This window comes from Cnephaeus nilssonii, assembly GCF_951640355.1.
Source record: "Cnephaeus nilssonii genome assembly, chromosome: X".
In the NCBI taxonomy this organism is placed as follows: domain Eukaryota; kingdom Metazoa; phylum Chordata; class Mammalia; order Chiroptera; family Vespertilionidae; genus Cnephaeus; species Cnephaeus nilssonii.
Window position 1 is genome coordinate 126,311,843 of NC_137071.1, and position 12,022 is coordinate 126,323,864.

The 12,022-nt window shown below is 38.8% G+C and overlaps 1 protein-coding gene across 2 annotated transcripts in view; it reads right to left on the reverse strand.

Moving 5' to 3' along the window:
• Positions 1 to 12,022, reverse strand: part of CLCN5 (chloride voltage-gated channel 5) — a 157,973-nt gene that overhangs the window by 127,556 nt on the left and 18,395 nt on the right. The window lies entirely within an intron of this gene.

Genomic DNA, 12,022 nt, shown 5'->3' on the forward strand with positions numbered 1-12,022 from the left:
TGTGAATAATAGTTTGTAAGAGCCCAATAGATACTGAAATATTGAGAATGGCAGGAATTTAAAATGAATTTGGGTCTGTGGATGCACATAAATGACATCCTATGGTACCGAGGTAACCAATATTCCTTATTGAGGAGACGCTGCTGGTATACTCTGAAAAATCAAGGAAGGAAGACTGTAGTTTGACAACTACAGCCCAATTTCTGAAACCCAAACATTTCTAAAACAGCTCAGAAATCAAGACTGCTAATCTAATGGAAAAAACAACAACAGACTACAATGTAGTATTAAACTGATGGTTATAAGCAATGATCAGGTAGTAAGACTGGTAGATTGAGGTAATGCCAGTGACAAAGTATCATTGAGTTTTAGTAAGTGAACATATTTTCCCTATCGAATACATTCACATGAGACAGTGAGATACAGGTAGGTTAATTTATGATTTATTCAATAGCCATACTTAAAAATAATGCTGCCCTGATAAATGTGGCTCAGTTGGTTGACTGTCATCCTGTGCACCAAAAGGTCATGGTTCAACTCCCAGTCAGGGCATATACCCAGGTTGAAGGTTCAATCCCCAGCTGGGGTGTTTATGGGAGGCAACCAAGCAATGTTTTTCTCTCACATTGATATTCTCTCCCTCCCCCTCTCCCTCTCCCTCTCACTTCTTCTGTGCTAGTAGACATACAGTAATAAGTACTATACATTTATTATCTGATTTTAACATCACAACTATCCTGTCAGGTGGGTACCATTATCCCCATTTTACAGACGAGAGAACTAATGCAAAGAGGGGTTAAATAATCTGCCCAAGGCTATAACTACAGCTAGTCAAGTGTCAGGTTCAGGAAATCTCACTCCAGAACCACTACTTGTGGTAAAACTGGAATCTGGAATGATCACCCACTCAAGACCACTGCAGGGAGAGTGAACTGCCAGGCTGAGTCAGAGACTGGACTAGATCAAATGTAAGATAACAGGATTATAGGAATCTTAGATGACAGGCTAGTTTGGACTGGAGACACTTACCTTCTGGAAGAAGTATGGCTCTCGTCCCCCCACACAAAAAAAGTAACATTTTAAAAAAGGTATAGTTTACTAGGAAAGTAGGGACATTGATGTCAAAATCTTTCTTACACATATCTTTCAGTCTTATAATGGCTGTTTATGTTATTCCCTTATATCTCTGCTCTCCTTTGTTTTTTTGCAGAGTATTTTAACCATATTTCTACAATTTCAGTCTTACCTTAGATTTATAAGAAAAAAAGCATAATGCAATGTGTACAGTAACTAAAAACTATGCTGTTGTCTTCTGTGTTAATATCACACCTAATTTAAAGATAAACAAATAAAACAAACAAAAATACTAACTCTAAGGCACTAGAGCAGGTTGAGAGTGAAGACAACAGCTTAAGGCCCAAAGAGCTCAGACTGACCTTGAAGATAGTGATAGAGTTCTCTAGACATACAGATCAGTTTTGGCTTCACCAAAATTTGCGATTTGAGTATCTAACAGAAGATAACTGAATCACAAAAGTACCTATGAGGCCCTGGCCAGTGTGGCACAGTTGGTTAAGCATGTCCAATGCACCCAGAGGTCAATGTTTCCATTCCCAGTCAGGGCACTTGCCTGGGTTGTGGGCTTGATCCTTAGTAGGGGGCAGCCAATCAATGTTTCTCTCTCTCATTGATATTTCTCTCTCCCTCTCCCTTCCTCTAAAATCAATAAAAATATATTTTTTAAAGTACCTGTGAACAATTTCCTCCATCAACTGATGCAGCATATATTAAAATCGCAAAGCTCACTATTCTTTGACAGTTTTATTTAAAAGTTTTTTTCTGCTTGAACCACATAAGTTGTGATTTCTAACTCGGGGGAAATAGAGTAGGACTTTCCTTCATTAAAGATTAAAAAAAAAGAAGAAGAAGAAACCTGCCATCACAAAGGTTAATGTAATAGTTTCTAGGTTGAACTATCTTTGGAGTATGCAGTACATGATTAAAAGTAGAAACAGAAGATAAAATATTGAGTCAAATCTAGATGAATTTCTGAAAAAATAGAGAAAAATAAACCAAGGTCAACATAATAAGCAACTTGTGTTCAGACGCAGCCAAATTATCTCAGACTTTTACCAATGGCTATGCTTATGGTATCTCCAGAATGTTGGGGATGGGGTAACTGAACAGCTGGTAGAAGCCTTAAGAAAAAATACACCAACTCTGTAAAATAAAAGTGCTTTGTTGGGTTTCTACAGATATTTGCGTTCCCCTCTGCTGGGTTCTAGCTGAAGCTTGAGGAGCAAAGGTTGTGACAAAGAGCTATAGAGTTTTTACTTTTATAAACAGAGGCAACAGTCAGCCTGCAGCAGAGGATGAAGTCTAAACTGACCACAAGATGACAAGGTGCAAAACCTGGAAAGTGCAGCTAGCTGGCCGAAGAGTGGGGTACAGGGGTGGGGGATGGGTGGGATTCCCTTATTTAATTAATCAGAGACCTGTCCTATATAACATGTTAAAGGCCAGTTAGCCCTAGTTGGTTTGGCTCAGTGGATAGAGCATCAGCCTGCAGACTGAAGGGTCCTGGGTTCAATTCTGTTCAAGGGCACATGCCCAGGTTCAGGCTTGATCCCCAGTGGGGGACATGCAGGAGGCAGCCGACCAATGATTCTCTCTCATCATTGATGTTTCTTTCTCTCTCTCTCCCCCTCTCCCTTCCTCTCTGAAATCAATTTAAAAAAAGGCCAGTTAGTACCAGATCCATGAGTCAAGCCTAGGTCTATCTGTCTAAAGGAATGAACACTAATCTGTCAGTCCTAAGAGACAGTTCTCACACTACCTAGCCTGTGACTCTGGATAAATTATAACCTAAGGCTCAGTTTCCCCATCTACAAAATCAGAGAAGAGAAAGTTGATTTTGACCTCATATCTCTTCCCAAAGGAAATGCCAGATGTACTCAAATTTTAAATGTAATTAAAATAATAAATATTACTATGAAAAACACGTCCATTCCTGACATTTGCAAGGCCAGAGGCAAGAATATAAATGTAAACTCACAATCCCCCTCTTTCTTCCTCCTCCCTCCTCTGACCCCACTCCTTCCAAAGCAATTAGGGGCCTTGGGTATATCCGTGTAGACTACTCAATCCACACACCCAAGCTCTATCCACACATTTTTCCCACCAAACAACCACCCCTTAGACCTAGGAGAGTTCAACCTGTGGCATAATCCACCCCCACTTAGGAGAACAGACCCAGGGAAGATGCCCTTGCAAGCCCTGGAGGCAGATTGAGCAGGGAATTCTCAGCTCCCAAGTACCTGGAGTATGGTCTAGAAGGAATATGCAGGAATTCTGGGCACATCTCCTTGGCTCTTATAACTCCCTGCCCTATGGTGAGATGTGTAAAGTATAAACTACTGCCCTGGATGGTTTGGCTCAGTGAATAGAGTGTTGGCCTGTGGACCAGAGGGTCCCAGGTTCGATTCCAGTCAAGGGCACAGATGTTGGTTGCAGGCCCAGGCCCTGGTCGGGGCTCGTGCAAGAGGCAATCAATTGATGTGTTTCTCTCACATCGATGTTTCTCTCTGTATTTCCCTCTCTCTTCTACTCTCCCTAAAAATCAATGGGAAAATATCCTCTGGTGAGGATTAACAAAAATAAATAAATAAAAATAAAGTATAAACTATAAAGGAAAGGCTGGTACATTTGACCATATAAAAATAAAAATAAATCAATTATAAAACACATATCAAAACTGAGAAGAAATATGTGCACCATCATGATAGAGTTACTATCCTTAATAATTAACTCTTAAATTAGTTAAAAAGTAACTAACCAATAAGGAATATCAATAATATAAGCATATGAAGAAAACACAACCTTATTTGGGATTAAAGGAATACATCACAACAAAAAGCTCTTTTTGACTTAACAAATTGACAAATATTTTCCAAATGATAATACACAGTATTGGCAAGAGATTTTATCATTCATACTGAAGAAACTGTTAAGGATGTGACAAAGTGATGTTCACTGCAACACTAGAAACAAATGTCTCAAAATAGGATACTGGTTAAATAAATCATTGTACAGCATTACAATGGAGTAGTAGAACATGTTATTGAGGAAGAGCTGATGATATAGAAATATGTCCATGATGTAAAGATGAAAAAAATGTAGTTTATAAAATGGTATAATTCATTTTATTGTTAAAGTTACATATAATCTAGAAAGTTATATACCATGGATTTTTCTTTTTCTTTTTTTAAGATTCTTTATTGTTTAAAGTATTACATACAAATCCTTTTTCCCCCATTGATGTCTCCCCATTCGTTCCCACCTTCCCCCCTGCACATGCCCTCACCCCCCATACTGACTGTGTCAATGGATTATGCTTTTATGCATGCATATAAAGGACCATGGATGTTTTAAATGTTCTTTTTTAAACTGGGAATGTTAAAGTTCTTTGTTCCTTATTTGTATTTTCTAATTTTAAAAATTGGTTGTAATAAAACATATTAATTTTTAATAGTAAAGATAATCATCTTTAAAAGAATTAGTTACTACAAGAGTATCCCATTGTAGCTTTGACATTTTAGGGTTCTATGTAAGGAAAAACCAATGAACTGTATAGTATCCTTTCCAGAGAAGAGGAAGGAGTCGTTATAGCATCTTCTACATTAGTGGGGCAAAACTCTATTCAAATAAAACAATCAAACAACAAAACCCACTTGGAAGACAAAGGCCCTGCAAGTATAGGATGGAGAGTCTTCACTACTTAAGGCTATAAACTTCTATTCTTTCTGTATTTTATCTTGAAAGCAATATTCTTTTTTTTTTCAGTCTTCTCTTTTTAGTGCCAAATTACTTCCACACAAAACCAAACCAATCAATTTGATGAACAATGGGTAGGTGGAAGGAAAGAATAAATTTGAACACGGTGGTATTGATGGGGGCTGAGTTTTTTTGTTTTTGTTTTTTTTCACTTCTTCCTTTCAAGGTAGAGAAGCTACTGTGAGAGTAATATTTCTGGCCTCTTTCTGCCCCCTTACTCCTCCCAATTGAGGGAGCTACAATTATTTGCTTCAGTGATTAGACAATTCATAAGAAGAATGTTATGTTAAATCTAAAGATCAAGGTTGGCCCATTGTAACTACAGTTTAAAAATAATTTATCTGCCTACCCATCCATCTGTACATACCTAAAAACATATGCACAGGCACAAGCTATGTGCTTAAGCAACACTTGCTGCCTGGCTGCACCAGGAGATCAGAAATCAAAAGACTTAGATAAGTAGTCTGTTCCCTGAGGTGAGTGTAAGTTTCTATGCCTATGCAAGAAGGGGTCCACAGAGGAAGGCATAGAAACACACACGGGTCCTTAAAATTTCCCCATTTGGATGTATCAAACCTCTCTCCATTTTGTGCTATACAGAGCTCCCATTTGGTGAGCAAAAATCTATTCCAGCTCAATGACCTGTACAGAAAAGGCCTCTATTAAAATCCTCTTTCTCTAACCAGCTCAACTGTCACCTCCTTCCTAAACCTTCCCTCCTCCTTACCATAGCTGCAAATTACCTTTTGTGTTGTTAAGATGCTAAGCCCTTTTGTTTCTACCACTCATTACATATGGTTTTATGTAAAGTAGTGTGTACACATATTCTTTTACTAAATTATAAGCTCCTTGATGGCAAGTCCCTGATTTTTATCTGAGCCACAGTATCAACACAGTGTCTTACACAGTTATTCATTAGATGTCTACAGGACTAAAACTTTAGAACTTAAGTTTAAAGCATCCTCTCTCCTCATCCCTTAATGCAAACATTAGAGAACAGACCTAACATCCACCTTAGAGACTTCCTGGCAACAGCAACAAACTTTAGCCCAATGAATTTAATATATTTGCCTTCCTCAGCTTTTAGTCTCATGTACATGATAGTAGGGTGAGAATCACCCACGCCCGGAGGAACTAGCTTGATAAAACTCTCCATTTAGCACTGCCATCTAACAGAAATTTAAAAATGCTAGCCACATACTATAACATTAAATTTCCTAGATGTTGTGTTAAGAAAAGCAAAAATTAATTTTAATAATATATAGTGTTTGACCAAATATATCCCACACAGTATCATTTCAACATTTAATCAATGTTTTTAAAATTGTTGAAATATTTTATATTAATTTTATCATACAATTTATTTAAAATCTGGTGTGTATTTTCCATTTATAGCATGCCTCAATTTATACCAGACACTACTTGTTAACTATGAAAACTAGTTACCTAACCTCTCTTTGCCTCAGTGTCATCAATTTTAAAATGGAAATAACAGTTATTTACCTTATAGAGTTTTACTGAAGTTTAATAATATAATATGTGTAAAGGGCTTAGAGCAGTACCTTGCAAATTGCAAGGGCTCAATAAATATTAACTGTCATTATCATTATCATCCTCCATTTACTATATGAAGAAACTGAGCATATGAAGAAACCAAGTGTATTTCCCTAATTCATAAAGGAAATCAATGCTGGTTCTATTCTCTCTTAGTTGTCTATTAAACTGTGCAGGGTAGCTGGGAGCAATGGAAAATCATATTTTTACCCTTCTAAAATTCCAAAGTGCTAGCCAAATGGAGTTCGGAAGGCAACATTCTTCAAAATGGTAGTTTAGAGAAATGCCATCCAGCTGTGTTATACTAAGGATTATTTCGCCCTACCACTTCCTTTAACCTCTGTACCCCATTTGCTATAATATTGTATCCATGTTAATAGGTGAAAAAGTAGAACTCATTAAGTTTTATTCTGCATTATTTTGGGTTATTTTTTTGTTTTGATTTTTATACATGACTGATGAGGTTGGATATTTTTGCAAAATTTGCAAAATGCCCAGCACCCAAGACCATCCAATCTTTGACATACTTAATTGTGCGTTTCAGAATACTCGAAGCAGAGAAGAATCAATATAGAAGTGATGGCAGAATCAAGAAACCTAATTTCTATTGGTAGTTACAGAATATTTACGGGGATGTAAAGTACAGCATAGGCAATACAGTCAATAACTATGCAATAACTATATATGGTGCCAGGTGGGTACTATATCACTTCATAAGATATAAATGTCTAACCACTATGCTGTATACCTGAAACTAATATAGTAATACTGAATGTCAACTGCAATTGAACAGTTAAATTTTTTTTAATCAAAAGAAACTAATAAAGTTGATTTCTGTCCCAGGATGTATGATTAAATCACTATGTGCCCCTGGGCAACCCACTTAAACTCCTAAGCTATTTCTCAGTTAAAGATAAGGTTGCCTGCAGCATTTAGGACTAAGAATTAAAATGCAGTACACCATAGCAATAATAACTCAAGATAAAATTGCATCAGGTCTTAGCATTCTTGTTTATCTCTCCTTAAGTGTTCTTGGCAATAAGTTCCCCTTGAAAAAAAAATGAGCATTGGCAAAGTTTGAGGATAATTTCCCTTCATATCCAGATAATTAGACTACTTAGAAAAGCAAATAAGATTCATCTGATATTTATACTGCTATCACTGAAATCCAGACAGTTATCATATCCTCCAAAGTTAAAAATTACAGGACATCAGCATAAACACAAAGGGGCATTAATGACCACCTCCACAGATCTCCACCTAACCCCAAATTCCCTGGAGCTGGGTTACTCAGCTTCAGCACAGGTGATATCATTGTTATGGGGGCTGTCCTGGGCAATATAGGATATTTAGCAGTTTCCCTAACTTCTACCCACTAGAAACCAGTAACAACCTCCAAAAATGCCTCCAAAGAAGCAATGACCCGAGAGAAGCAAAATGGCCCCCTGTTGAGAACCACAACTATGGATCCTCAACCATGGCTACCTTAAATTCCTTTGGAATTAAGCTTACAGAGAGAAGTTCAATTTTCAGTGTGACATTGCTTATGACACAACCTCATCAATGCAATATGGAGCGATCCACTTCCATTGGCAATCTGGATTCTCAACAGGCATAACCTTCCTGATTAATTTCAGTTAATACCCATATAGTGGAAAATACTTTTGAAAAATGACTCATTACACTGCAGAGTTTATCCATATCTTTTTTTTCAAAGCCAAATCAATGTTTTCACACAAATAGCTATTTCAATAGCTAATATTTTAGATTAAGATGTTGAAGTTTTAGCCTCGCTGGCATGGTTCAATGGTTGAGTGCTGACCTATGAACCAGGAGGTCATGGTTCAATGCCCGGGTTGCCAGCTCAATCCCCAGTGTGGGGCATGCAGGAGGCAGCCAATCAACGATCCTCTCTCATCATTGATGTTTCTATCTCTCTCTCCATCTCCCTTCCTCTCGATTAAAAAAATAAAAGATGAAGTTTTAGAGCCTATGATACATTTCTTTAATATTGGCACCTTGGCTTTAATTTACTGATCAAAGTTTCCAATATACTACCCATCTACCACCTTATTCTCCTCTATCAAGTCCCCAGGATTCTCTTACTCACCTAACTGCTCACATGTCCGGTTTCCAATGACTGGGTCCTACACAGGTTTTGACAGAGGGATATTCTATTTCCTAGGGACTATGCACATAAGCAAATTGGAAAGGAATACTAACAAAAGCTTATTGGGCATAAAATAATAGGATCAACCAAACATACAGCGACTATCTACTCTTTAATGCTATGGGGGATACAAAAAGAAATACCAAACATGAATGAATCACAGAATAGAAACAAACACAGAAGCAATCACATCAACCACATGCCCAAAGTCATTAAGTTAGTGAATTTGACATGCTGATAGTGTAGCATTTGAGTAAGGGTATTCTGATTGCAGCTATACTTGAAAAACTAGAGTTTAGAGCTAAATTTATAGGCTTGGGACTCAACACATGGACGACAGGACACCAACATGATAATAGTGGTTACCTATAAGGAGGAAGTTGAAGGGGCACTTTCACCTTTTAGTCAAGATGCTTCTATATTTTTTAAGATGAACATGTAATCATGTGTTACTTCTATAATTAAAAGCCAACATAAGTAAAGCCAGAAGAGAAGGTGAAATCTCGGAAGGAGAGAGTATAAAGAGAGAAAAGGCAAAGAACTTGACACTCCCAAATATGGACATAATTAAGGGGCAGAAGGAAGCAAAAGCAAAGAAGCAGCAGTGGAGAGGCAGACAGAAGGAGAACTAGGAGAGTACAGCAAAGTTGTGGCCAAGGGAAAGAAGTTTCAAAAAGGAACAAAACTGACAACAGAACCAAAAAGGGAAAAGGGGAGAGGAATAAGACCCCAGAACAGAATTTAGCTCTGAAAGACGCTTCTTAAAAATCATAACCTTCTCCCTACATCATGCCCTTCAATCTTTGAGAAAATTGAGGCCTAGAAAGCTTAAGTGGCTGGCTAGATATGTATTGGTAGCTAGAGAGCACAGCAAAGGGAGACCACAAGTTTATGGACAGTCTAGTGAACGGGTCCAGTGGAAAGAAAAGAAAAGATACCAGAAGAAAAGGGGTGAGGGGTTATTGGATAAGTAGTACCTGGAATAGACAGGAAGAGATGGGACTGAAGGCGGAAGCAAACAAAAATAATCTGACTTTTCCTCTGAAGCTAGATAATGTGTTTCCTTTTTCATTTGTGTTATTAGATAAGGTTAGGGGAACCACTTAGAGAGATTATCTGGGTTTCCTCAGGACTCCATCACTGACAGCTTTCTCCTCTCAAATTATACACACACCCTAGGCTCCATTTACCATCTATACATCAGGCAGGCAGAAGGAGATTCCCAAAGAGATTCCCAAATCTCTATTCCAGCCCAAACCCTCTCCTAAGCCCCAAACCAAGGGCAGATGAATATCCATTTAGATATCTATAATCATCCAAACTGAAATCTCAACCTCCACAATTCTACCCCTGGTCCAATGCTCTCTGTCTCCATGAAAGGCACATGACAGCTGGCCGGGGAGGGACGCAGGAGGTTGGACAGCCGGGGAGGGACTGCAGGAGGGCATCAGGGCATGTCAGACCCATCTCCCTCAGGCCCAATTGGTTAGACCCCAGCAGCAAGCTAACCTACCTGTCAGAGCATCTGCCCCTGGTGGTCAGTACACATCATAGCGACTGGTTGACTGGTCGACTGTCTGCCCTCTGGAGGTCAGTGCACGTCATAGCGACTGGTCGACCAGTCAACTGTCTGTCCCCTGGTGGCATGTCAAAGCAAGGGGTTGAGCAGCCTTAGCATATCATTAGCATATTACGTTTTGATTGGTTGAACTGTCAACTGGTTGACTGGACATTTAGCATATTAGGCTTTTATTATATAGGATATTCATCTTACATAGCTCTAACCATGACATTCCCTGCTCAAAGCCCTTCAATTGCCCCCATTGCTTATAGAATTAAGCACAGATCTCTTAGTTTGGGAACTAGAGTTGGCTTTAAGTCCTCTCTCTACCAGTTCCTTGCCTTGTGACTTAGAGCCTCATTTTTCTCATTTGTGAAATGAGGATAATACCAACTGTCTCACATGTCCTGGTTTTCCTGGGTCAGTACCCCATCTGATTAGCACACCACTTCACTCACAAGTTCCATGGTTTTAATAATAAATTGTTTGGTCAATAAAGGGTTGTTATGAGGATTTAATGAGACAATGCACAAAAATATAATAGGCCTAGCATGATACTTTTCTTTTATCGTTCCCCTCAAATGTACCTTGTAAAAGTATCTGCTTCTGATTCCTCATAGTCCCACAAGTGGCACCTAGTAGTGTCTTCCACACAGAAGATACTAAATTATGTTCTTCAGTTTAGAAAGAATACAGAATTTTGGCCACAGAATTGCATTTCACTTATCCATCAGCTGTTTATTCAAGTATTCTGCTTTCTTACTCCCTTGAGATTATTTTACTTGCTCGTTAGTACCACAGCAAGAGTACTCTAATACAGCGGTCGCCAACAGGTGGTCTGTAGACCACTGGTGGTCCATGAGGTCTGAAAGGTTGGCGACCACTGCTCTAATAGGAAGTTTCCTTATTTCACAACTGGCTACCACCCTGATTGCTTGAGGGTAGTGATAGAGGAGGAATTCTTGGAGTGATGGTTCTAGGAATACAGAGTAATCAAGAGCACAGGACCTAAAGCCAGACTGTCTTGGATCCAGGCTCTATTAGTTACTAGGTCAAAATTCATGTAAAACACATGGGGAAAGCACACAGTAATTATCCAATAAATAATAGCTATTATTATCTACCCTCATCTCTTTCTCTACCTCAGTCAAATCAGAATGCTTTACTATGGAGTGGGGCCTCTCAGCAACATCCTCTACACAGGCAACCAAATACTGGCTCTCAGCAGATATAAAGTCCAGCCCACTTGAGGCTCAGGTCTTCTCTGTCCATCTTTCTAGGATATCCGGTTTCTTCTCCAAGTTCCATCTTCTTTAATGCCTAGTTCAAGCTGGGGCTAATTCTAACAGCTGCTGTGATCACCATCAAAAATTAGAATCCTGCCCTAGCCGGTTTGGCTCAGTGGAAAGAGCGTTGGCCTGTGGACTGAAGGGTCCCAGGTTCGATTCCAGTCAAGGGCCTGTACCTTGGTTGCGGGCACATCCCCAGTGGGTGGTGTGCAGGAGGCAGCTGATCGATGTTTCTCTCTCATCGATGTTTCTAACTCTCTATCCCTCTAACTTCCTCTCTGTAAAAAATCAATAAAATATATTTTAAAAAATGAGAATCCTCCCTCTGGTTCTGTAAGCATAACTTCCAGGTCCAGGCTCCAGGTTCAATCTCAAACCACACTCTAGGTAGCTCCTCATGCTCTATGATTTCCACAACCAGAAAAATCTCTCAAAAGTTGCATTCTTTATTATTTCAGTCTTTCTACACCTATCAACAGTCCAAAATTATTTAGCCTTTCTCCTTTCTCATAATTGTTCCCATCACTCCAGTCTCTGCTGCCTGCCCAATTATACATCTTATGCATACAATTATATATCCTAGAGTAAATCCTGTCTTGTTTCTTGATCTATTGT